Here is a 25,983-nt window from a genome sequence, read left to right as displayed (position 1 = left end):
GTGTCACTGTTAATATAGCCAATTACCAAGAAATTTTAAAACAGTTGCAAGGTGCAATATGCTATAAATAACCCAAAGATGCTAAAATGGTTGATTCTTTCATCATGACAATGTCATGTGTCATGCTTCCTATTTCCAAAATTAAAACAGGAACTCATCAAGGAAGATTTAATTCAAGAAATCAAAGAAAACAGATCACAACAGATCACCTAAGAACATTCAAAAGAAGACTTCCAAAAATGTTTTGTACAGTTGCATGCATGATGGAATAAGTGTTTGGTTGCAGAATGTAGCTGTCATAGCATATCACAGCATGGTCCTAGGTTCTTTGACATGCATGCAATGAACTCAGTCATGGAACTTAATAGCAACAATGCATCAGACTGCTAAAAATGGCAGTCACCTTCACTGTCTCAAAATATTACTGGAGTGAGTACGTGACTTATACTGAATACTACTGACTAATAGAGAACAGAAAGAAAGGCCAAGAATAAAGCAATCTAAAATAAAGGTGATTGTTCTTTTACATTAACATCATTTTAATTTTAATTTTTTTAAAAAAAAGTTTAGTACATATTTCATTTCTATGAGGCAATAATATAGTCTATCTGCAAATTGTACATATTCTGTGGTCAGTTTGCTTGTTTTCTGTATGACTTTCTGGGAAATAAAAACCATGCAGTCCTTGCCTGGCTAACTTGGCCACAGTCTGAAAAAAAAAAAAAAAAAAAAAAAGCAGCCAATAAAACATTACTAATTAAATCTGAACCCAGACTTTTTCCACCTAATGTGGAAGGATAGTGATTATAAACACTATCTTTAAGGGCTGGCAACAGTGGTTGGTTGCCACATCAGTAACTTACCTGTACATGCAAATGAATCTCATCTGAAGCTATCAAAAATACTGTGGCAGATTATTATTCAAGGATGGAAGACTGGGTATTATCTCAACGAACAAAAGGTTTGGACAGCCGCAATTCATACAGGAGTCTGCTACCAATTTGTTAATAAGGGATTTGCTCACAAAGGATTTTAGCTAAGGCTATTCCTAGTTAAAATAGTCCATTACATTTTATCAAGTTTTTTTTTTTTTTTTTTTTTTTTTTTTTTTAAGGAGCTCAGAGAACAGCAAAAATTTAACAAAGCGGCTCATGCAAGCCCCAAGACACCATCAGCACACTGCTCACAGAACATGTTCGATGAACCATAAAGAGGATAGTAATTTGTGTCTCATGCATGTCATTGGTCAAAAAGATTGTGGGCAGATTCAAGAGTGCACAGGACCATATCAGTACATCAGCCAACCATAGGGAGCTACACAGCCTGAGGCAAGCTGAACATTAAAGCCCAGTCACCATTGCAAAATGGCATTTGGAGTAGTATCATTCCAAACATTCATGGACTAGAACATAGGTGTTGTGGAGGGATAATCTCACTGCATATATATCATATATGTCATTCTTGTATATTTCTCCATAGCAGCTTAGTCAGCATGATATTGTCTCCTGCTGCTGATTTATTTGGAGAAGTTTGAATTTCATTACTGTCAACAACTGGAGGAATTGCTAAAATCCTCTTCAATCAAGGCTATAGTTAGCTAAATTGCAGATGGAGGAAGGAGTTTTTCCCTGTGAGTTATTCTCAGTTTTTTAGTGCATACAGCATGCAGATCACCTGTGAACACAGAATTCTTGTGTTTTAGCAAAATTTAAATTTTAGGACTGCATATCAATTACTGTATCCTGGTCAGCCATTCCACTCACATTATTATTATTCTGATAAACATGTTTAGATGTGTAAAACCTACGAAGCACTTCATGTTGGAATGTACTATTTTGACCACGAAGTTTGGTGCAGGCAGTCTGATAATACTCTCTCAGATTTGGTCCATTCATAATAGTGCTCAAAATCATTAAGTCCATGACTAACAAACATTTTGGACAATTGTTCACTACCTACATTATGACAGTGCTGATAGTGAGACAGCTTTGAAACAGGCTGTCACTATCAGCACAACTACACTCCATGTCATACAAGTCTGGTTTGTAGACAGCATCCACACATGTCAAAAAGTGAGATTAGCTGGTTCAGAGTCTGGACACCAACATGGCCTTCTTCCAAATGAGGCAGCTCTGGGGACTCATTCGCAGGAGGAATAGATGTGAATTCTGGCCAATTCCTACTGGAAACTGATAGAAAGTATGCTCAGGAGGGTTAAGCCTGTTGTACAAAACCAATGGTAGCCCTATTAAGTATTCAGTTTTTGAATTAAAAGTTTTTTGAACTACCTCTGAATGACAAATGACTTAATATACTGTATATTTGTGGAGATTATATGAAAAATACAGATATAAAAGTATAATCACAAATCACTATCTGCTTGTTCTGTAACATCACTCTGCAACAAAAGTGATACTAGAGTATTGTTGATCATGATACTAGAGTATTGTTGATCAACTTACGAAACTACTTTTTTGAAAGGATCCAAAGGCAGGTGACTTATCTGGTGAGAAGATCAAAGGGATATCCAAACAAGGGTTATGAAGCCAAGTTATAGAGATGGTGTTTGGATCTGAATAAGGTGTAATGAAGCATGGCAGAGAAAACTAATGATAAGGCATAAATACAAACTCCTGGAATAATCTAATAGACCATACCTCACAAAGTTTGATTGATTAGCACGTTGCTGACCAAATGAATAAACTGTCTTCCTGAGTTTATCTGTAAAATAAAGGAAAGTTAATCAGTCATTTCCAGAAGTGGGAAAGGACTGATAACAGTAGATAAAAGTTGTACGAACAAGTTGACTGATATAGCAAAATATTAACTTCCCTGCATCTTTTGGCTTGTACTGATTAAGTTTTACAGCAATTGAAATATCAATAAAAAATTGCACACCTATTACTCTAGCTGATTTTATTCTTTAAAGAAATATACAGTTAGTACAGATATTAGAAAATAAAGTGAAATTACAAAGCCAGCTGAACAAAATTATGTAAAGTCGAACTGCTACAAAGCCACAGCATGGCTCAAAAGATAGTTGGTTAGCGCTACAACATTGGGGTAGCCACATTTCCACAGGAGGTAAGAGTCACCTTATAGTCATAACTGCAATTAAACATCATCAAGAATATCAAATAACATCATAAATTAACCTCACAACACTATTAAATATTAATGGCCTACACACAATCAAACAAATCATACCAATCATTGTCGTGCACTCTTTCCTATTACCTCAATCTCTAACAATGAAAATGCAAGTAATTCAATGTGGAAAATTTCAGGCAGAATTATCCAGTGCATTCTTTTTCTGTTTGTGAATCTATCCACATAATGCACAGTTTTCTTCATGTAAACGATATGTCAAAAATACAACTTTAAAGATTTAAGTTGAAAAGCCAAATGTTATGCCAAGTCCAGTGTAATCTTACCTCTATGTTAGAATTATTAGCAGTTCAATTTCTGTCTATAAACACTAATTAAATTGAACTTTGCAACTACGTGGTCAAGAGTGAGAGTACAGTAATGCACATGCATTGGAGTGAACTGTGATTCAAGTTTGCATGACTGCTAAATAAGTTGGAGTATATTCTTTGTCAAAATAATTAACTGTAATTATTTGATAAGTGGACAATGTGATATTCCATAGAAAATTATATTAATAATTAAAAGAAAGAAAGTATAAACCATGTGTGAATGTTACATGTTTACTGGAATGGTTATAAGGTAACAAAAATTTATGACCTCCATAATGCTGGCAACTAACGCCCAGACAATGTTTTGTTATTCAAATGCGTAATATCACCAAGCCTGAATGTTGGCAGGAAAACATGCAATTAAATAAAATAAACCAAATACCAAGGTAAGGTATCACTGAACACTCTATAGCAATGGGCATAGCCTTCAAGTGTCCAGTCAAGAACCTCCAAAATAATGTGCTTCAGTGTAAAAACTAAGAAACTAAAAAGATGACACAGATGAATAAATTTTTTTCTCTGTCTCTATAATAAAGAGAAGAAAAAGAAGGGTACTCCAAGGAGAGTGGGTAATAAGGTAAGGGCAAGAGAATGCTGGGGTTTATCCAGGCAGAATATTGAAGTATTACAAATTAAATTAGCAAAAAATTAAATTACATTGAAGAGCAATTGTCTGCTAGCAGAGGAACCTTGCTTTGAGACTGTGACAGGTGGGAGACAGTTGAGACTGACTGCTGAAAGATAATTAAAAGAGAACCAGCCACTCCAAAGATGGCTAATGGGAAGAGATAAAATATGGTGGTATGGTAGGAAAGTCATGAAGGGCTAAGACACCAAAAACAAAGAGGATAACTCTACAATGAACACCAATGGCAAACTAGAGACAGAGTGAAAGAAGTGGGTTGTAAGTATGGGAAGAGAAAGATTTCTTTTATGGGTAAAATGAACATACAGACAAAACAGAAAAAAAGAAACAGAATTATATGTGCACTGATGATATGAAAAAAAGCTAAGAAAAATAAGAATGAAGGTATATCAATAAAGACTACTAGGGGAGGGGCCTGAGGAAGGCCTATGAGGTAAGACTGGATTTTTACATTTAACGATGAAAATCATGTGAAAATTTCCCAAGGTTAGAGAGCATACAACAGCAATGAAGCAAGAAAGGGAAAATTGAAGAGAAGAAAATATTTATTAATTTGTATAAACATATGTACTGTTTAAGAATGGTGAAAGTGTTCACAGAAAGGCCAGGAAATAAGATGGATTAAATAGAACCAAAAAAAGTAGAAAGTAAACATAACTGTGAATGCAGACAAAAGTTTCAGTTATTCAGGGAAGGGAAGACCAGAAGTTTATCAGACTCTAACAGAGAGTTAAATGATTTGTAATAACTGAGAGAAAAGTGTAGGGGAAATTGTCTCCTCCACTTTGCTCTCAATTCTGAAAATTTCAACATCTGAAGACTAGGCACCTGAAAGGTGATCTGATTGAGGTGTATAAGGCCTTGAATGGATTGAGCAGGCTCAATGGTGATGGGATTCTTCCTCTTACTCAGATTACAAACCTGAGGGGGCATAACCTGACATTAAGGAAAGAGTTGTCGAAGAGAAATTTGCCATTAGCCAACGGGTAGTTGATTGTTGGAACAAACTTACGGTGGATGGGATCTATCCAGTTATATTAAAGGAGATGGCAAAGGAAGGAAGCAAACCCTTAGCCATATTTATGAGAGTATTATTGGACTCAGGGAAGGTCCCCATGGACTGGAGGTGTGGAAATGTATCATTTCACAAAGGGAGTTCAAAAGATGACAAGTAACTATAGGCTTGTTACTTTAACTTCTGTTCTGGGGAAAACAATGGAATCACTGGTTACTGCAGGATCATCTACACAAGACTGCAGTAATAATTCAGATGGGTTTGTTAAGATAACACAGCATGGGTTTGTTAAGAGGAAGTCTTGTCTGACCAATTTGATTGGATACTATCAAGTGGTCACAAAGGAATTAGATGCAAAAATTAATTCTGATATCATATACTTGGATTTCAGGAAAGCTTTTGATACTGTTGCACAAGGAAGACTACTGTACAAATTGGAGCAGTATGGAATTAACGGCAAGTTGCTACAATAGATAAAAGGATGGTTGACTGGGAGAAGACAGTGGTAATCAATGAACACTGCTGTTCGTGGACTAATATTATCAGTGGTGTCCCCCCAGGATTCAGTGTTGGGCCCAATGTTTTGTATATTTATCAATGGCATTGATGAAGGTATATATCAAGCTTAATGTCAAATTTTGCAGATGATACAAAGGTTTGCAGGATTGTTAATGACAGTAATTGCAGTATGCTACTGAAACAGGATCTAGAAAAGTTGGGCAGATGGGCTGAGAAGTGGCAACTGAAGTTCAACATTGAAAACTGCAAAGTGCTGCATATAGGTAGCAGTAATCCCAGAGAAATGTACCAAATGTGTGGTGTTACATGCAGGGAAGTGGAGAATGAAAGAGACCTGGGGGTAATTGTGCAGTCAGATATGAAGTTGGAGTAGTGCACAAATTGGAGTAGAGCACAAATTGGAGTAGTGTGGCATTGGAGGCAAATTACTGCTATGGATAAAGGGATGGTTGAGTGGGAGAAAACAGATTGGTAATCAATGGACACTGCTCTTCATAGACTAATGTTATTAGTGGAGTCCCTCAGGGTTCACGTTGGGTCCATTGTTTTCTATATTTATTAATGACATTGATGATAGTATATCAGGTTTAATGTCCAAGTTTGCAGATGATACAAAGGTTGGTATGGTTGTTAATGACACTTAACTGCTGCAACAGGATCTAAAATAGTTGAGCAGGGCTGAGAGGTGACAACTGAAGTTTAACATTGACAAATGTAAACTAATGCATATGGGAAGCAGTAACCCCAGAGTAACGTATCAGCTGTGTGGTACTACACTGACAGTGGTAGAGAATGAAAAGGACCTGGGGATGCAGGCAGATATGAAGTTTTCTGAGCAGTGCAAACAGGCTGCCAGAGCAGGTCATGGGGTTTTATCAATGATATACAGGAATTTTGCTAGCAGCAATAAGGAGGTGATTATCGCCATGTTTAAGGCAACAGGCACGCCAACCACACAGTGAGTACTGCAAACAGGTCTAGAAGCCTCATTTTAGGAAGGATGTAGAGTTGCTAAAATGAGTACAGAGAAGGGCAACAAGACTGATGAGGGGGAACGAAGGGGTGTTCTTACGAAGAAAGGCTTTAGTTCTGCAAATTTCAAATGTCTGGCTTCAAATGTTCTGCAAATTTCAAATGACTAGGCACCTGCAAGGTGATGTGATTGAGATGTATAAGTCCTTGAATGGATTGAGCAGGCTCAATGCTGATGGATTCTTCCTCTTGTTCAGGTTACAAACCTTGGGGGCATAACCTGAGATTGAGGAAAGAGTTGTCGAATAGATAAGCAGAAATTTTCCTTTAGCCAATGGGTAGTTGATTGCTGGAACAAACTTAAATCTGCCATTTTGGAAGTTGTTAGCTTAAACTTTTGGAATGAATGGATGGGTGAAATGGAACTTTTTTTTTTTTTTTGTAGGCTGATGCTGTATAAGCTTGCTTTCTTGCATCGTATGCATCTACTGCTAAAATTTTACCTGTGAGAATTTTTTCATGCTTAGGACACTAAGCATAAATGGCTTTATATAAGTCCCACAAAAACAGAATTGGAGATGACAACAGCTCAAGCAAGGAACAAAAAGTAGAAATTTATGATGTAGAAAGGGAGGGGGGGGGGTGTTTTATTCTTTCATATTAATTTTTTTTTCATGGTTAGTACTTTTGGATTGCCATAGTTTATTAGCTTTCATTATATCCCCTTTTCTCTCCTCCCCATCCTTCAAACCTAACAATCCCTGTCCCTCCTCCTCCCCTTGCCTTTGAGGTGCTAACAGTATTTTTTTTAGGGTTTACATCCCACCGTTTTTAACCCCTTACCCTTCCTGTCTCCTTGCATACCTTCAAAAATACTGCACATAATTTGCCTTTGTATATGCTTTTCCTTTATGTTAATAATCCTTTTATTATTTTCCCTCTTTCTTCCCTTTTCCTGCATTAGCCTTTTCGTAGGCTCTCTAGTTGAGGGGGCATGCATGTGCTTTACTGTTTGTGTTCTAATTCACCATATTTCAATGCAGCACACTTGTAGACCTTCCACAGTTCCCCTTTCTCCATCTTAAATTCCAACCTTGAGTTATTGTCATCCCTCAGTTTTTGTGGGAAGTGTATGAAGTTATTTAGGTATACTAAGTACAAAAAATCTCTTAAAAAGCCTAATTTTCCCATCTGATTGCTTCCAATCCCCACCCTCTTAATCTTTTTTTTTTTTTTTTGTGATGTTGAATTATTTGTTTTTTGCCTACATTATGAGTTATTCTTTACTTTCTGCTTTTAGATTCTGTTCATCCCATCTTTTCCCCTAGCCTTTCTGCAAAAACCCTTTGCTCGAACAGTATATACATTCATATAAATTAGTAAATCTTTTTGTTCTCTCCACCTTTCTCTTTCTTCTTTGCTAGTGTATACTTTCCAGTCTCAAGACATTCTCCATTGTTAGGTGAAAAAATTCCAGTCTTACTTTTAGGCCCTCCACAGTCCCTCCCTCTTCCCCAGCAGCTCTTTCTTGATATACCTTCATCCCTTTTTTCTTAGCTTTGTTTTATATCATCTTTGCATATATAGTCAATTCTGATATGCATTCCTTTTGTGCTTTTCCATTTTTTCGCCATACATTCATTTTGCCAGAAAAACATATTTCTTTCTTTCTTTCTTTTCCCACACTTATACTCCCCCCCCTCTCTTTTTCTACTTCTCCATTGGTGTTCACTGTTGGGAGTCTCCCTCTTTGTTTTGTAGTCTCAACACTTCCCAACTTTTCTGCCATGCCACCATATTTCTTCCTTTCCCATCAGCCATCCCTAGAATGGCTTTCTTGTAATTATGCCTTTCAGCATTCACTGTTCCAGCTGTCTCATGCCATTCAGTCTCAAAAGTTTTTTTTTCTGTTAACAGATCTTTGCTCTCTTCCTTTATTTTTTCTTTCTCTCTTTTTTATTTAGTATATTTTTATTGGTGTAAACTTTAGTTTCCTAGATCTTAAAACATACTTTGGTTCTTGTAAAGAGGGTTCTTGACCTAACACTCATAGGCTCTGCCCATTTCCATTGATGCCTTAGTATTCAGTTTATGTAATTTCTCTATGTTGTTTTATTTTGGCACTTTAATAATTTGTTTGTGCAGGGGCTCACATCTGGTGAATATGGGCTTGGCATACCCAGGGTCCTGATTGTTATTTGTTGTTATTTGGTTTTTTTAGGAGCATTAGCAACTAAGGCCACATTGCTCCGGGGATATGCAGTGGTCATTTCCTGACCTTTCCGCATCCTCCGTATTTGGTGGTCACGGGCTCGAACCCGGTCTAATCAAGAAGCATATGCTACGCACTGCTGCTCCTGCCCACCTGGCTATGGAGGCCCCTTAAGATTGATGGGACAACTATCAAGTTTGCCAGTGAACTAAAATACCTGGGTGTCATACTAGACAATAACTTACCCTTCCAACCACATCTCCAATTCCTAAGACAAAAGATCAGAAACTACTCTGCCATGGTAGCTAGGGTCACAAGGCGAGACTGAGGTCTCCAAAAGCATACATACCTTAGCCTTATACTACAAGACAACCTTACTCCCAATAATTACATACGCTTCAGCAATCAGGTACGACAAAACTGCCTTGGTCGTAAATAAGAGAACCCTGGATGCAATTCAATGCACCATCCTGCAGAATGGTGAGTGACCCAGGGCTGCAGGTGATAGCAGCAGTACTTCCACTTGATCTTGAAATCGCAAGAACAGGACTAACCTACTACTTATCTAAGGGAATAACAACTACTTTCCTGAAATTTACAGTAGACCCAACAAACTATTGAATTTTTCTTACTATTGAATACACCGGGAATTGTCAAATTAATAGAGTAAGTTTATCTGCAAAAATATCTAAACCTCCCAAACACTATAGTTCTTTCACAAATATACGTGGTCTCAATTGTAATCTCAATGATGTCCATTTCCACTTGCAGTCTGTCAAAATACCTGTACTTCTGACAGAATCTCAGTTGATTCAACTACTGCTCATCTCAGTTGCCCAAATTATTTGCTGTATGATTCCTTTTGCCTCAAAGGTGGTACTTGTGCATATGTCCGTTCTGATATTCCCTGTCAGAGACTTGGTAATTTGGAATCTCCTCTCTTCGATCTTCTCTGGCTTAAAATCTCCCTACCTCATTGTGTCAAATTCATCTGTTGTCTCTACTGTTCTCCCAACTCCACTAATCACATGGAGCTCTTTGACTTCCTCTTTGCAACTTGACTTTCTGCAGTCCAACTATCCTAACAATGAGGTAATTTTCCTTGGTGATTTTAATGTTCACAACTCCAGCTGGCTTCTATTTTCTAGTCACACCGACCCAGCTGGTCGTGATTCTTAGGCTATTGCAATTACCTTGCACAGACTGTTCATTTACCTACAAGAATACCAGAAAATCCTAACCATACAGCCAACACGATTGATCATTTTCTCACAATGACCCTTCTAAGTACACGGTCAAAGTGAGTGGTCCTTTAGGCACCTCAGATCACAACTTGGTGATTGTCTCTTCTCCAATTGAGCCTTTATCTCATGGATATTCCCAACCTCATGTTTGGCATTACAAGAATGCAATATGGGATGACCTAAGAGATTTCTTTTCTTCTTTTCCTTGGTTGGATTACTGTTTAAAAATTTCTGATGTCAATGTTTGCTCAGATTGTGTCAGTGAAATTATTCTTGTAGGAATGGAATACTTTATTCCACACTCCACTTTAAAATCTTGTCCTTTATCTAAACCTTGGTTTTCCAATAAATGTGCTAAGGTTGTTCAAGAGAAGAATGTTGCATATCGTAATTGGCTTGTTTCCAATTCTTCAGTTTCATTTTCTGCCTACAACTCTCGCAACAGTTTTAAAGCAGTTATTAACCAGTCCAAAGTAGATTTTGAACAGGCTAAGAGTAGAAAACTTGCTTCTTGCCCTAATGGTAGTAGAGCATTCTGGTCTCTTGCCAAAGCTATTGTCCACAACTTTTGTCCATCTCTGCTCCCACCTCTGTCCAAAACCAGATGGTTCTGTTGTCACTTCAGCCAAGTATAAAGCTGACCTGCTAGCAGCCCGTTTTTCTTTCAAATCGTGTATTAATGATCTTGGTAAAACACCTCCTACCACTCCATTCATGCCTTCTGTGGTCTTCCATCAAAAGGATGTCAGAAGGATTTTCCAAATCTTGATGCTAAGAAAGCTCCAGGTCCTGATGGTATTTTCTCTACTTGTTCTCAAAACCTGTGCTCCTGAACTTACTCTTGTTCTTTGCCACCTTTTTTCACTTTCTTATTCCAAAGGTGTTTTTCCTTCTGCTTGGAAATTTGCTCATATCCAGCCAGTTCCTAAAAAAGGTGACAAATCCCTCCCATCCAATTATCGTCCCACTACAATTACTTCTACTCTTTCTAAAGTAATGGAGAAATCAATTAAACGTCAACTCTTAAACTACCTAGAAACCTTCCATATGATCAACGATCACCAGTATTGATTCAGTCAGTGTCGATCCACTGGTGATATTCTGGCTTATGTTACCCATTTATGAACAAATTCAATAGAAAAGTTCGTGAAACACAAGCAGTTGCTCTTGACATCAAAGGCTTTTGACTGTGTTTGGCATAAAGGTCTTCTAAACAAGCTTCCATCTTATGGTTTTCCAACTGTTTTTTGCAATTGGTTATCCAGTTTTCTCTCTGATCGCTCACTGAGGGTGATGGCTCTCTGTCTTCTAACTTCTCCACTAATGCTGGTGTCCCCCAAGGTTAAGTTCCTTCCCCCACTCTTTTCCTCTTGTATATTGATGACCTTCTTCGATTGACGGGAAATCCTATCCATAGTTTTGCCGATGATAGCACATTGCATTCCACTTTCCATTTTGAGGAAACTTGCCCTGCTCAATCAGCTTCAACTTCTCGAATATCTGCTTCCAATTCCTTAAATGCCGATCTACAGGTAATTCTCCAGTGGGACAAAGACAACTTAGTTGATTTCAATCCTTCTAAAACTCAGTCTTGTCTTATATCTCCCAAAAAGGATTGTTCTGCTCCTATGCTTATCTTTGGTGACACTCCAATTTCGAGGCAAATTGATCTCTTTTGGGGATTACCCTGACTTCTAATCTCTCTTGGCACAGGCACATTACAAATATTGCTTCCTCTGCATCTAAAAAACTTGGTTTTCTCTTTCACTCTCGCCTTTACTTTTCTTCCAAACAGCTGTTCACTCTATACAAATTCGCCCTATGATGGAATATTGTTCCCACATCTGGGGTGGTGCCCCAAAAATGGAATCTAGAAGCCTCTCAGGCTTCTAGATTCCATTCAGAAGAGGGCAGTTAGGTTAATTAATGACTCCTCTTTAGCAGAGTCTCTCCACTCGCTGTCTCACAGACGTACTATTTCTGCTACATGCCTTTTCTACAGATACTTCCATGGGCACTGTTCTTCTGAATTGGCTTCTATTATTTCCACTCTCTTTCAAAACAGTCCAAACAAGTGCCACCACCAGCCAACATCCATTTACTGTCCAACTTCAAACTCACAGAACCAACTTTTCATCTTCCTTGTTTATTCATTCAACTGCTGTTTTCTGGAACAACCTTCCTTCGTACGTATTTCCTGAAAATTAGTCTACAAAATTTCAAGTGTAATGTCAACAAATATCTTCTTTCGTCTTCAACCTCCAACCCAAGTACTATAGGTTCTAATAGCTCTCGTGTTTGGGGTTTTCATTAAAAAAGAAAAAACCACCACAAGGCAGAAAAGATCCGGCTTCAATCTCACCTGCTGTAGGTGTGGCAGGACAGGTGGGTAGAAACAACCAAAGGAGCCATCACCTACTTGGTTCTTTCCGGGGTTACAAACAATGCACTTGCTAACTGGACACGGTCCCTTCAATGCAAAGTTAATAAACTTCGCCCTTGTAGAGGACCCATGCTGTACATGTGGAGAGCTCGAAACCTGGGAACACCTCAGTACGACTGTTCGCAATACGAGGATCTCAGATGCATCCTAATCACGAGTACAAGATACCTCCCCAAAGGGCATGAGTTTCACCTACTAGATTCAGAGGAGGAATACAGAGCCCTGACCAACTTCGCTCAAGAACTCTTCTCAGGAAGGAGAACGCTAAATGCAATACACCAGGAGTGAAAGACGATCAGCCAGATAACAAATCAAAACATCCTTTCGGACCCACACCGGAATGATAATTATGTAGAAGATACTAGCTGTCTTTCCTAGGAATAGTGACAGTGCACTTCCTACAATGATACGAACCACACTGGAACCAGGAAACCCTGCCTATGTACCAACAAATATGAGACCTAAGTGAAACTGACAAATATACTAACTGAAGATAGAGAAGCAAAAACGTTCAACCTGGATGGGACACTGTCCCATGAGAGACTCTACTACCGCACATGATCTTATATGATTACACTACGACTACTGCAGCTTCACTGCCATGTAGCCAAATGGTGATCTGTACTAGCTCCCTTGACTGGTACCGTTTTTTCTCTCCCTGGCAGGAGGAGGAGATGGTCTACCTGTCTCCTCCCTCCACTGCCACTCCATGTACTTTGACTGGTGAGGCATGGGCATGCCCTACTGACCAACTGGGGTTGCCTTCCCTATCGACCCCATATTTCTGTCTCTCCCCTACTCTGACTAATACACTAGTGTACACCCCCATATAACTAACAAAATTAATTTCTAAATTGATTTCAATCGTAATTAACCTCTCCTGGCTTTTTCTAAACTTAAGTGCCCTGTTTTTTTTTTTTTTTTTTTTTTTTTAGGTCCTAGCCACCGAAATCTCAGGAAATTAGGTGGCAAGACCTGCCAGAGTATATATGTAAGTTACTGGGTTCTTGGTCTGCCTCCACGGGGCATAAGTGGGGCAACGTTGGGCCCCAACAGGGGTCCAGCAGCTAAATGACCAGAAGAACAATGGTACACGACACTAAACGATCCAAGACCCACACACTTTTAAATCTCTGGCATTTACAGTACTGTAACACACCACAACGTAAACTATGCAGAGATGGGAGAACCCACTGGTGCTGCTTGACCCTAAAACACACTTACACTTACCTCATTGACAGAACACCATAGATTGTACTAGCAGCCTGCCTGCACTGCTCATAGAAAATGTTGGATGTACAATTACACTAGGACTTTGTCCTCCAAGTTTGCTTTCATTGGATGGGACCTTGAATGTGGTACCACCCAATTGGTATGTTTTTCTGGGATTTATGCTACCCTTATGCAGTATCTTGCATTTATCAATGTTAAACTTTGTTATTTATCAGCCAATTTTCCCATTTTTCTACGTCTTGTTGAAGTAGCATACCCTGATTCCTCTTACTAACCACTCTGCCAAACTTTGCATCACCTATAAAATTAGTCATTGGGTTTTATATGCTTTTAACATACTTAAAAAATATTGAAAACAATGAAAGGCCTAGCACTTTGTTTTCAATCGCTTTTTTAGCATTAGTAGAGGCATTTGATGCAAGAAAGCAAGCTTATGCAGCATCAGCCAAAAAAAAAAAAATAATAAATAAATAAAAAATAACCACTTCCACTTCACCACTCTGTTCGTTCGAAATACATGTCCAGCTGAGCCTTAAACTTATTTAGGCTATCAACTTCCACGACAAGGGATGGAAGTCTGTTCCACCAACCACCCACTGGCTAAAGGCAAATTTCTGCACATCTATCCTACATCTGGCTTTCCTCAATTTGAATTTATGCCCTCTCAGGTGATTATTCTGAGCAAGAGGAAGAATCCCATCAGCATTGAGCATGCTCAAACCATTCAAGGCTTTATACACCTCTATCAGATCACCTTGCTGGTGCCTAGTCTGGAGACACAGTAATTTGCAAAACTTAAACCTTTCTTCGTAAGAGAACCCCTTTGTTCAATTCATTAATCTTGTTGCCCTTCTCTGTACTCGTTCCAGCAGCTCTACATCCTTCTTAAAATGAGGCCTCCAGGCCTGTATACAGTACTCTAGGTGTGGTCTGACCATTGCCTTATACAAGGGAATAATCACCTCCTTATCCCTGCTAGAAAAATTCCTATATATCATTGACAATACACCACGAGCTACTCTTGCAGCCCGTCTGCACTGCTCAGAGAACTTCATATCTGCCTGCACAACCCCCCCCCCCCCCAGGTCCCTTTCATTCTCTACCACTGTCAGTGTAGTACCACAGAGTTGATACATTGCTCTGGGGTTGCTGTTTCCCATATGTAGTACTTTACATTTGTCAATGTTAAACTTCATTTGCCACCTCTCAGCCCACTGGTAGGTGGTAGATGACTTTCATCAACCGGTGAAATACCAACACTTTGCTTATTAGAGGCTTGAAGTGGTGAAACCAATGTTTAGTCTCTACAGCAAAGTTTCCGGCATCCCCCCCCCCCCATACTTCTCCTTCAACTCATGCACAGTACTAAGTACTATAGGTTTTGATACCTTTCGTGTTTGGGGTTTTCATTAAAAAAAAAAAAAAAAAAAAAATCTGCTCAAGCTTTCCAGATCCTGTTGCACCAGCATAGTTTCAGTAGTGTCCTTGACAACCCTGCCAACCTTCGTATCGTCTGCAAACTTGGACATTAAGCTTGATATACCATCATCAATATCATTTATAAATACAGAAAACAATAATGGACCCAATACTGAACCCTGAGGGCCTCCACTAATAACATTAGTCCACGATGAGCAGTGTCCATTGATTACTACTCTGTCTTCTCCCCCTCAATGACCCCTTTATTCATAGCAGCAATTTGCCTCCAATGCCACACTGCTCCAATTTGTGCAGCAGTCTTCCATGTGCAACAGTATCAAAAGCCTTTCTAAGATCCAAGTATATAATATCAAAGTTATTCCCTGCATCCAGTTCTTTTGTGACTGCATCATAGTATCCAATCAAATTGGTCAGGCAAGACCTCCCCTTAAGAAAACCATTCTGTGTCCGAGCTATATCTGAAGTCTTGTCTAGATGATCCTGCTTCTTTAACCAGTGCCTCCATTAATTTTCCGGGAACAGAAGTTAAACTCACAGGTCTATAATTACTTGTGTCAGCCTTTAATCCTCCTTTGTGAATTGGGGTCACATTTGCACATCTCCAGTCCATGGGTACTTCCCCTGAGTCCAAGGAAGCTCTCATAATTATGGCTAAGGGTTTGCTTACTTCCTTTGCTGCCTCCTTTAATATAAATGGATAGATCCCATCCACCCCAGGTGCCTTTCTTGTATTTATCTTCAACAATTTCTCCTCCACTTTACTCTCAGTTATTACAAGATTCTCTAGCTTACTGCCAGAGTTGAATACACCTCTGGCATTCCCCTCGCTGAATAACTCCTCATGTCTGAATGTCGATGCAAAATATTCATTCAGTTTGTTAGCTACCTGAGCAGGATCATCAACAGCTGACCCATCGATATCAAGTGGACCAATCTGATTCATCCCCTTCCTTCTAGAGTTTACATAAGTAAAGAACTCTTTGCTGTTTTTCTTTGCATCCCTTGCCAAAGATTTCTCGTAATCTGCCTTCGCCTGCCTAACCTCCTTTGTAACTTGGTTACAGATCAACTTGTATCTGTCATAGGCTTCTGTGTCACGTGTTAATTTGTATGTATCCCATGCATTTTTCTTCTCTGCCATATGTCTCATTATTTCATCTGACATCCATTTAGGCCTAAACCTTGAACAATATTTCTTAGTTGGTATAAGTACTTTTTCCCATTTTGAATTTGCTGTTGGTAACATCATCAGTTGGTCCCACTGTATAGAATTTAAATACTGTCTCAGTTCATCGTAGTCGCCTTTACGAAAGCAATAACCCTTTCCTTTAACCCCTAATGGTAGTTACCTCTTTGAGTAAATCCCACTTCAGCACACTGTGATCACTGCCACCTAGTGGTTCATTCACCTGCAGATTCTTAATGCATGAAGAATCACTACTGATAATCAAATCAAGAGTAGTACTCCCTCTAGTTGCCTCCCGAACATGCTGCTGTAGAAAACAATCATCCAATAAATCCACAAAAGCCTTGCTAGTGTATGAGTGACCAACCCACAAATTGCAGTCAATATCTGGGAAATTAAAATACCCCATTATAAGACTCTGATTTACTGGCCCACTATTTCCCTGTACAGTTTCTTATTATACTCATCAGAGTCATTAGGCCTATAGCACACTCCTACTCTCAATTTTGATCTCCCAATGTTTATGTCACACCAAACTGACTCGACACTGCACTGTCCAGCGATGTCGACTGGCTTCACTTCCTTGGATTTTATGTATTTCTTAACTAATAGCATAACCCCTCATCCCTTCCTATCCTGTCCTGTCTATCCTTTCTGTAGACATTGTACTCCCCAAAATCCAGTTCTGCATTCCTTATATCTGTGTGACACCACATCTCCGAAATCCCAACAATATCTGCCTTTGATGTTTTGAGCAATACCTCACATTCATCAAATTTATTTACTAAACTCCTAGCATTGGTGTACACGCAAGTATACATGCACCTGTTCTTTTTATTAGCTACCCTAACACAACCCATGTGTTTACTTGTACCCCATTGATTCTCAGCAGTCTCTGAAATATCCTGCATCTTATTTTACTGGCTGCTGCTGCTCATTCCAATAGAAGCAGTGCAAGAATCACTTTCACCTCTGCCCGTGGCTACTGTTAATCTATTAGTCCTTGTATCCCCCCAATCTAGCAGTTTTCCGACCCACCTAACACTGCCTCAATAGCATCAGCAAACATTCTTGCACCCTTTCTATTTAAGTGTATCCCATCCCTGTAGAAGCAGTCTCTCCTGTTAACAAGTACAGACCAGTCTGAAAAAAATTCTACCCCTTGAGCATTGCACAATCTTTCCAGGGCCGAATTGATCGACAGGGCTCTCATCATATACTCCCTCCTATCGTGTCTGGGCAGAATTGCAGACACTTTCAAATTCAACCCTAATTCACAGCTTTTTTTCAACAGTGACCTGTACTTGTTAACTAATTCTGGCGGTCTCCTACTCTTAATATCATTAGTAATTTTTTCATTTTGAAGATGAATCCTGAGATACTCCACCTAAACAACATTAGTCGAAAAAGAGCAGTATCCATTAATAACCAGTGTTAGTTAGTTATTTTGGTTTTTAGGAGCATTAGCAACTAAGGCCATATTGCTCCGGGATATGCGGTGGTCATTCCCTGACCTTTCCGCACCCTCCATATTTGGTGGTGACGGGCTCGAACCCCGGTCTAATCAAGAAGCGTGTGCTACGCACTGCTGCTCCTTCCCACCTGGCTACGGAGGCGCCAATAACCAGTGTGCTTTCTGCCACTTAACCATACCTTTAGCTAGAGGTAACTTGCCTTCCACAATGAAGGCAATTTTTAAAGTGGTCTATCATGCAGAACAGTATAAAAAGCTTTATTGAAATTCAAGTGTATATATGATGTTAAAATTACTTTTTGCATCTAGCTTCTTTGGTACTGTGCCAGAGCAGCTAATCAGATTGATCAGACAAGGTCTTCCCATAATAAATGGTGATGTGTAATAGAGCCACAGAAAAGGTTCGACAGGCAAAGGCAGTTTATGAGAAATCACTAGCAAACAGAGCAAAGAGGGGGGATAAAGAATTCTTCACATATATAAATGCCAAGAAGAGCAGGACAAACCAGATCGGACCTTTATGTAAGGGAAAGGGGATAGTAATAAATACACCAGCTGCCGTTGCAGATGAACTCAACAGTTATTTTGCATCAATATTTACAAATGAAAAGCCTTTTGTGGCAAAGGGAAATTGTGGGAGCGAAGTTAAAAAATATGTAATTAATGATATTGAAATTTCGCAAGATTATTTAATGAAAAAACTTTCGAGCCTACAGACCAGTAAGGCTCCTGGAGTTGATGGAATATACCCTATAATCTTAAGAGAGGCGGCAAGCGAGTGCATTGAACCATTGAGGCTAATTATGCGAGCATCATTAGACTCTGGGGAGATTCCCTTGGATTGGAAAAGTGCAAATGTATCTCCCATACATAAGGGTGGCTCTAAAAGTGAAGTTGGAAATTATCGACCTGTCAGTCTGACTTCAGTAGTAGGGAAAATCATGGAGGCAATGATCAAGGGTGGAATTCAGGATCATTTGGATCGAATTGAAATTCTCAAGGATACTCAGCATGGTTTCGTAAAGGGAAAATCATGTTTAACAAATCTGGTTCGCTATTTCGAAAGGGTCACTCACGAGCTGGATTTAGGGAATAATTTCGACATTGTTTATTTAGATTTCAGCAAAGCTTTTGACTCAGTCCCACATGAGCGGTTGCTTTATAAGCTGGAACAGGTTGGAATCACTGGGAAAATCCTTAGATGGATAGAAGGATGGCTTCAGGGCAGGAGGCAGAGGGTTGTGATAAATGGCTATTCCTCAGATTGGGTTGATGTAAGAAGTGGGGTTCCCCAAGGATCAGTATTAGGACCACTGTTGTTTTTAATTTTCATAAACGACATTGATGAAGGGATAGAGGGCGTGATGTCTAAATTTGCAGATGATGTTAAAATTGGTAGAGTAGTTAATGATCACTGTCAAGCTGAGCTTCTTCAGAGAGACCTAGATAGACTTCAGGAATGGTCAGAAAAATGGCAGCTGTGCTTTAATCCAACAGAGTGTAAGGTATTACACCTGGGAAACAGTAATCCCAAAATAACTTATTCACTTGGTGGAGTTCAACTAAAGCCAGTACTGGAGGAAAGGGACTTGGGTGTTACGATACGGTCAGACATGAAATTCTCTGAGCATTGTAAACATGTTGCAAGGAAGGCCCATGGTGTCCTATCAATGATCTATCGAACTTTTGCAAGTAGAGATAGGGACGTGATAATCCCATTATATAAGGCTTATGTTAGACCACACTTGGAATACTGTGTTCAAGTATGGAGACCGCACCTGAAGAAAGACATCGAGCTTCTTGAAAGGGTGCAAAGAAGGGTAACTCGCCTGGTGAGATCGGCAAAAGGGCGTCCTTATGAAGAAAGACTTCGAATATGTGGGTTGCAGAGTTTGGAAACTAGACACCTTAGAGGAGATTTGATTGAGGTGTTTAAGGCTCTGAGAGGCATCAGTAAAATGAATGAGGACAAAATTTTCAAGATTACAAATGATGCTAGAACTAGGGGACATAAATTCAAGTTACGGGGGGAAATGTTTAGATTGGATTGCAGGAAGTTCTATTTTAGCCAGCGAGTTATAAATTACTGGAATAAGTTGCCTTCATGGGTGGTAGAGGCCGACAGTTTGGGGAAATTCAAAGGTCATCTGGATAGTACTTTCGGGTAAGGGAAGCACATAGGATGATAGGTTTAATTTCCTTTTTATTTATTTTTTATTTTATTAATTATTATTATTTTGTTATTTATTTTTTTTTTTTTTTTTTTTTGTTTTTATCATTGTTTTGTTCGGATTTATATTTTTTTTTATTTTATCTTATTTTATTATTTTTTTTTTATTTATTTATTTTTTTATTTTATTTTTTTTTTTTTTGGCTGGTGCAGCATAAGCCATAGGCTTTCTTGCACCATGCGGCCGTTACTAATACTAATACTAAATCTGTGTTGTGGTTGCTGTATAACTACATTAATGTCAAGATGATTCTGCATTGCTGCTTTACCAAATTGACTCCATTTTCCTTTGAACATAAATCTAGCTACTTAAAGGTCTGTAATTATTCACTATATCCTTTGATGTTGTAAATAATTACTCTATGAATAGGGGAGATATTTACAGATCTACAATCTGTAGACCTCCCAAGAATACAAGGATACTCTCAATGATGGCTAAAGGTTTTTTACCTCTTACTGCTTTTTAATATAACTGGATTAATTCCATCAGCTACAGGTGATTTATTTACTTTTAGCTTCAATAGTTTCTCTTCCACTTTCATCTCAGTTATCACAAAATGGTTACCACATGAATCAGGCAGCAAAGAGAAGTAAAGGACATTCTTATAAAACTAAAGAACTGAAATGGGATTAGGCAGGACACATAGCTCAAAGACATTGACAGATGGACTAAGAAAATAACAGAATGGTACCCAAGAGGAGCTACAAGAAAACCAACATAACAACAGAGATGAACAGATGAAATTCACAAGTACGTGAGTAGTAAATGGATGGCCATTGCACAAACCAGAAGGAACTGGAAAGTTTCTGGAGAGGCCTTCATTCTGCAGTGAATTGAAAATGGCTGATGATCACGATTATGATCACAAAATCATTAAACTTCCATTTATAACTTAGATTATTCTGGTATGCTCAACTCAAAAAAACTTCAGGCATGAATGTAGATGCAAAGTATTTATTCAGCTTGTCAGCAACCTGATCAGGATCAACAGTTAACCCATTCATGTGATTGAGTGGCAGAAGACATTATTATTTTTATTATTAATAGCTATATGGTGCAAGGAAGCCTGAGGCTTATGCTGCACTAGCCAAAAGAAAAATTCCCAAGTTACCCTGAGAGAGAATCACCAAGAAAGAGAAGAATGATGATATCCAGCTCAGGACCCTGGGTGTGCCAAGCCTATCCACATGTGAGCCCCTGGGATTATGTTATTAATGGATAAATTGAAACCCTGTTGTTAAGTGGAGTCCCTCAGGGTTGTGCTAGGCCCATTACTGTTTTCAACATTAATGATACCGATGAAGGCAGAGTGGATAAGGACAGGAATCAAGGCATGACACTAGAAAACAATCTAAAGAAATTGGGCTAATGGACCAAGAAGTGAGAATTGAAGATGTTTAACATTGATACAAGATACTGCATATAGGATGTAGTAATTCAGGAATAATATATACCAGTTGGGTAGTATCACACACAAGGCAGTATAGAATGAAAAAGACCTAGGAATAACTGTACAGATCAACATGAAGTTCTAAAAGCAGCGAAAACAGACTGCTAGGAGAGCTCTGGGATTCTGTCAATATTATGTATGAACTTTTCCAATGGGGAAAACAGGTGATAATCCCATTACATAAATGCTTTTAATACATCTTGGATACTGCAAACAGTTTCAAAGAAGAAGAATAACAGGATTAGTCAGTGGCACAAAAGGATACTCTTACAAAAAAAAAAAAAAAAAAAAAAAAAAATAGACCACAGTCCTGCAAATTGTCATATCTGGAAACCAGGCACCTACAAGGAGACCTGATTGAAATGTTTAAGGCTTTAAATGGACTGAAAAAACTAAACACTGGCATACTTACCTTTTCTTGGTTACCCCACATAATGGGACATACATTTAAATTAAAAAAGGATTTTGCTTTCAGCCAGAGTTGATTTTTTGAACAAACTTCCATGTGGTGTTGAAAGTGAGTAGTTTGAATAAATTTAAGGAAAGAGTTTATAAAATATTGGAGAGGGGATAGAATGATGACGCAGTCAGTTTTTTTGCTGATGCTGTATAAGCTTCCTTCCTTAAAACATTTTCCACTATTAATTCTAATACTAAATGCTATTAATTTCCCCTTATTTTGACTTAATTACTCAATATCAGGGATTTGCTACAAATTTGCTTTTGTTTGTTTGTTATTTGGTTTTTAGGAGCATTAGCAACTAAGGCCATATTGCTCCGGGAAGGGGGGGGGATATGTGGTAGTCATTCCCTGACCTTTCCGCATCCTCCACATTTGGTGGGCACAGGCTCAAACCCCAGTATAATCAAGAAACGTGTGCTACGCACTGCTGCTCTTGCCCACCTGGCTATGGAGGCGCCTACAAATTTGCAAGGGACTACCCAAGAAGAATTACAGCTAAGGATTATTCCAGGTTAAAATAGTCCATTACATTTTATCAAACAATTTTTTTTTTTTAAACACGGGGCTTGGATAACCCCCAAAAATTGAGCAAGAGCTCATACTATCTCCATTCATATAGGTAGCACATTCTTGCCCAGCATTATTCGAATTATATACTGTACAATTTAGCCTTTCTTCAATTTTAAAATATGCCTCCTCAGGTTTGTAATCTGAGCCTTCGCAACCCATTCATGACTTAACATAGCATATAATAAAGCAGAATTTTAAAAAAAAATTAATAAATGTATGGTTAAAATAAATGCTTCATTACTTTGTTTTTTGAAGCAATAAGCTCCATGTCTATTTATGTCGCTTTGTTCAATATCATCAACTTCTGTTTCTTAATTCCCATAGAATTTCTTCAGTTGCATACTTTTGAAATACAAAAATCAGAAAATGGCTGACAGGAACAGCATTTTCCAATTTTTAAAAATATTTTTACTTTTACTGTCCTCTATCAAAACTGTGTCTACTATTACTTGGAAACATAGATAACGGATGACAGCACATACCAGACAAATTTTGCAATAGTTCATACATTTGAAATGACCATGAAAAAAAAATGAAGATCTACATTAGCATGCCTCGGGGGCTCACTCTGGTGAGTATGGGCTTGGCAAACCCAGGGTCCTGAGCTGGATACCATCATTCTTCTCTTTCTTGGTCTCTCTCTCTCTCTCTCTCTCTCTCTCTCTCTCTCTCTCTCTCTCTCTCTGCAAGAAACAAAGAGGTATAAACATTTGCAAGAAACAAGCTTATACAGTATCAGCCAAAAAAAAATCCCCATTTCACATACCCATTTGCTCTTAAAGTTTGTCCAGTTCTTCCTTGAATTTATTAAGATATCAACTTCCACAACGAGAGATGGAAGTTTGTTCCAGCAATCAACTACCAACTGGCTAAAGGCAAATTTCTACACATCTATTGTACAACTGCCTTTCTTCAATTTGAATTTATGCCTCCTCAGGTTCGTAATCTGATCCTTCTCAACCCATTCATGACTTAACACTTCCATCAGATCACCTCGCAAGTGCCTAGTCTCTAGATGCTGAAATTTGCAGAACATAAGCCTTTCTTGGTAAGACTACCCTTTCATCGTCCCCACATCAATCTTGTTGCCCTTCTCTGTACTCATTCTAGCAATTCTACATCCTTCCTAAACTGAGGCCTCCAGATCTGTATGCAGTACTCCAGGTGCAGCCTGACCATAGCCTTATACAAAGGGATAATCACCTCCTTATCCCTACTAGCAAAATTCCTGTATATCATTGACAAGACACCAATGACATGCTATGGCAGCCTGTCTACACTGCTCAGAAAATTTCTTATCTGACTGCACCAATTATCCCTAGGACTTTTTCCTTCTCTACAACCCTGAGTACAAAGTACTGCATATGTGTAGAAGTAACACCAGAGAAATGTACTACACAGATGGTACACTTCTCTGGGGTTACTTCTACCCATATGCAGTACTTGGCATTTGTCAATGATAAACTTCAGTTGCCACTTCTTAGTCCATCTGCCCAACTTTTCTAGACCCTGTTGCAGTAGTGGACTGTGATTACTGTCATTAACAATCCTGCCAACCTTTGTATTATCTGGAAACGTGGACATTAAGCCTGATACACCTTCATTAATAAATACAAAAAACAACGATGGGCTAGCACTAAACTTTAGGGAACACTACTAATAACATTAGTCCATGAAGAGCACTAGCAATTGATTACCACTCTGTCTTATCCCACTCAACCACCCTTTTATCAATTGTAGCAACTTGCCCTTAATGCCATACTGCTCCAATTTGTACAGTAGTCTGTGTAACAGTATCAAACGCTTTCCTGAAATCCAAGTATATGATATCAAAATTATTTTTTTCATCCAGTTCCTTTGTGAACATATAGTATCCAATCAAATTAGTCAGACAAGACTTCCCCTTCTCAAACCCATGCTGCATCTGAATTATTACTGCAGACTTGTCTAGATGATCCAGCAATCCTTTAACCAGTGACTCCATCATTTTCCCCGGAACAGAAGTTAAACTAACAGGTCTGTAATTACTCGTGTCACCCTTTGATCGCCCTTTATGAATTTGGGGTTACATTTGCACATCTCCAGTCTGTGGGGAGTTCCTCTGAGTCCAAGGATGCTGTCATAATTATGGCTAATGGTTTGGTTACTTCCTTTGCTGCCTCCTTTAATATAACCGGATAGATCCCACCACCCAAGGTGCCTTTCTTATGTTTAACTTCAACAATTTCTCTTCCACTTTGCTCCCAGTTATTACAAAATCATTAAGCTCCCTGTTAGAGTTTAATAAACTTCTATTCTCCGCTTCCCTACAGAATTCCTCATGCAGGAATGTTGATACAAAATACTCTTTCAATTTGTCAGCTATCTGAGCTGGATCATCAACGGTCAAACCATCGATATCAAGTGGGCCAACCTGATTCATATTCATGAAAAGAGTAATTAATATCAATCTTACTTCACATTAACCTTTTGGATTTCATAAAAAACCTGCAATGCCTAATTAATTTTCAAATGCCATAATTAGACTTACAAATGAAGTTCTCAACTTTAGAAGAACAAAAGTATTGCCAATCCTCAAATGTCATTAAAGAACCAAGTGGTTAACTACAGACTTGTCAGTTAAACTTCAATGGAAGAGAAAACCATTTAGGAAATGGTCAAGAATGCAATACAGCATTACCTATAGTGTCAAAAATGAGTTTTCGTGCAGAAATTACTTTGACATTGTTTACTTATATTTTAGCAAAGCATTTCATTTAGTACTACATAAGAGATTGCTATACATGCACACATCGGGATCATATGGTAAGATCTTTAGATGAATTATAGGAAGACTGCAAGACAGTAGGCAAAGTGTTATAATTAATGATTACTCTTCAGAATGACCTAAGTTTGAAAGTGGCAACCCTCAAGGTTCACTCCTTGAAACTGTTCCAGTTTCTGATTTTCTTAAATGACATTGACAAAAAGGATACATTGCATTATGTCAAAAACCAGCCAATAATGTGAAAAATTGGGAGCAATTAATGACTTGTTGTAAAACAACACTCCCTTGGGACAACACAAATAGGCTTCATATATGATCACATAAGTGGCAGCTGCCAATAAGCAGCAGCAAAGAGGACACAGTGTCCTGTCAATGATTTATTAAATGATTTCTTATAGAAATAAGGAATTGTGAAACTGCATTCTGAATAATTTCAAGGTATATATGAGCTGCAGTAGCGTAGGTACCCTTTTTCGGGCCCGGAGGCAAAAGAACACGTTTGGGGCCCCTACTTAATTAATGAAAATTGCAAAAACAGGAGACAGCCAAAGATTCCGGGCCCCTAAAGGGCCCAGGCACGGAGGCAATTGCCTTGCCAGCCTACATGGTAGCTATGCCACTGATGAGCTCTTACTTTAA

The 25,983-nt window shown here is 38.6% G+C and overlaps 1 long non-coding RNA gene across 1 annotated transcript in view; it reads right to left on the bottom strand.

Moving 5' to 3' along the window:
* Positions 1 to 598: 598 nt before the first annotated feature.
* LOC150083243 (uncharacterized) overlaps positions 599 to 25,983 on the bottom strand; it is a 95,276-nt gene continuing 69,891 nt past the window's right edge. Inside the window, exon 3 of the long non-coding RNA XR_016547207.1 lies at positions 599 to 709. This is a non-coding gene — a long non-coding RNA (uncharacterized LOC150083243). The remainder of the gene's footprint in view (positions 710 to 25,983) is intronic.

This window comes from Mastigoproctus giganteus, chromosome 7 (assembly GCF_048544385.1).
Source record: "Mastigoproctus giganteus isolate SK-2022 chromosome 7, ASM4854438v1, whole genome shotgun sequence".
Taxonomy (NCBI): Eukaryota; Metazoa; Arthropoda; class Arachnida; order Uropygi; family Thelyphonidae; genus Mastigoproctus; species Mastigoproctus giganteus.
The sequence above is the reverse complement of the archived record's forward strand: the minus strand, read 5'-3'. Positions and strand labels throughout refer to the sequence as shown.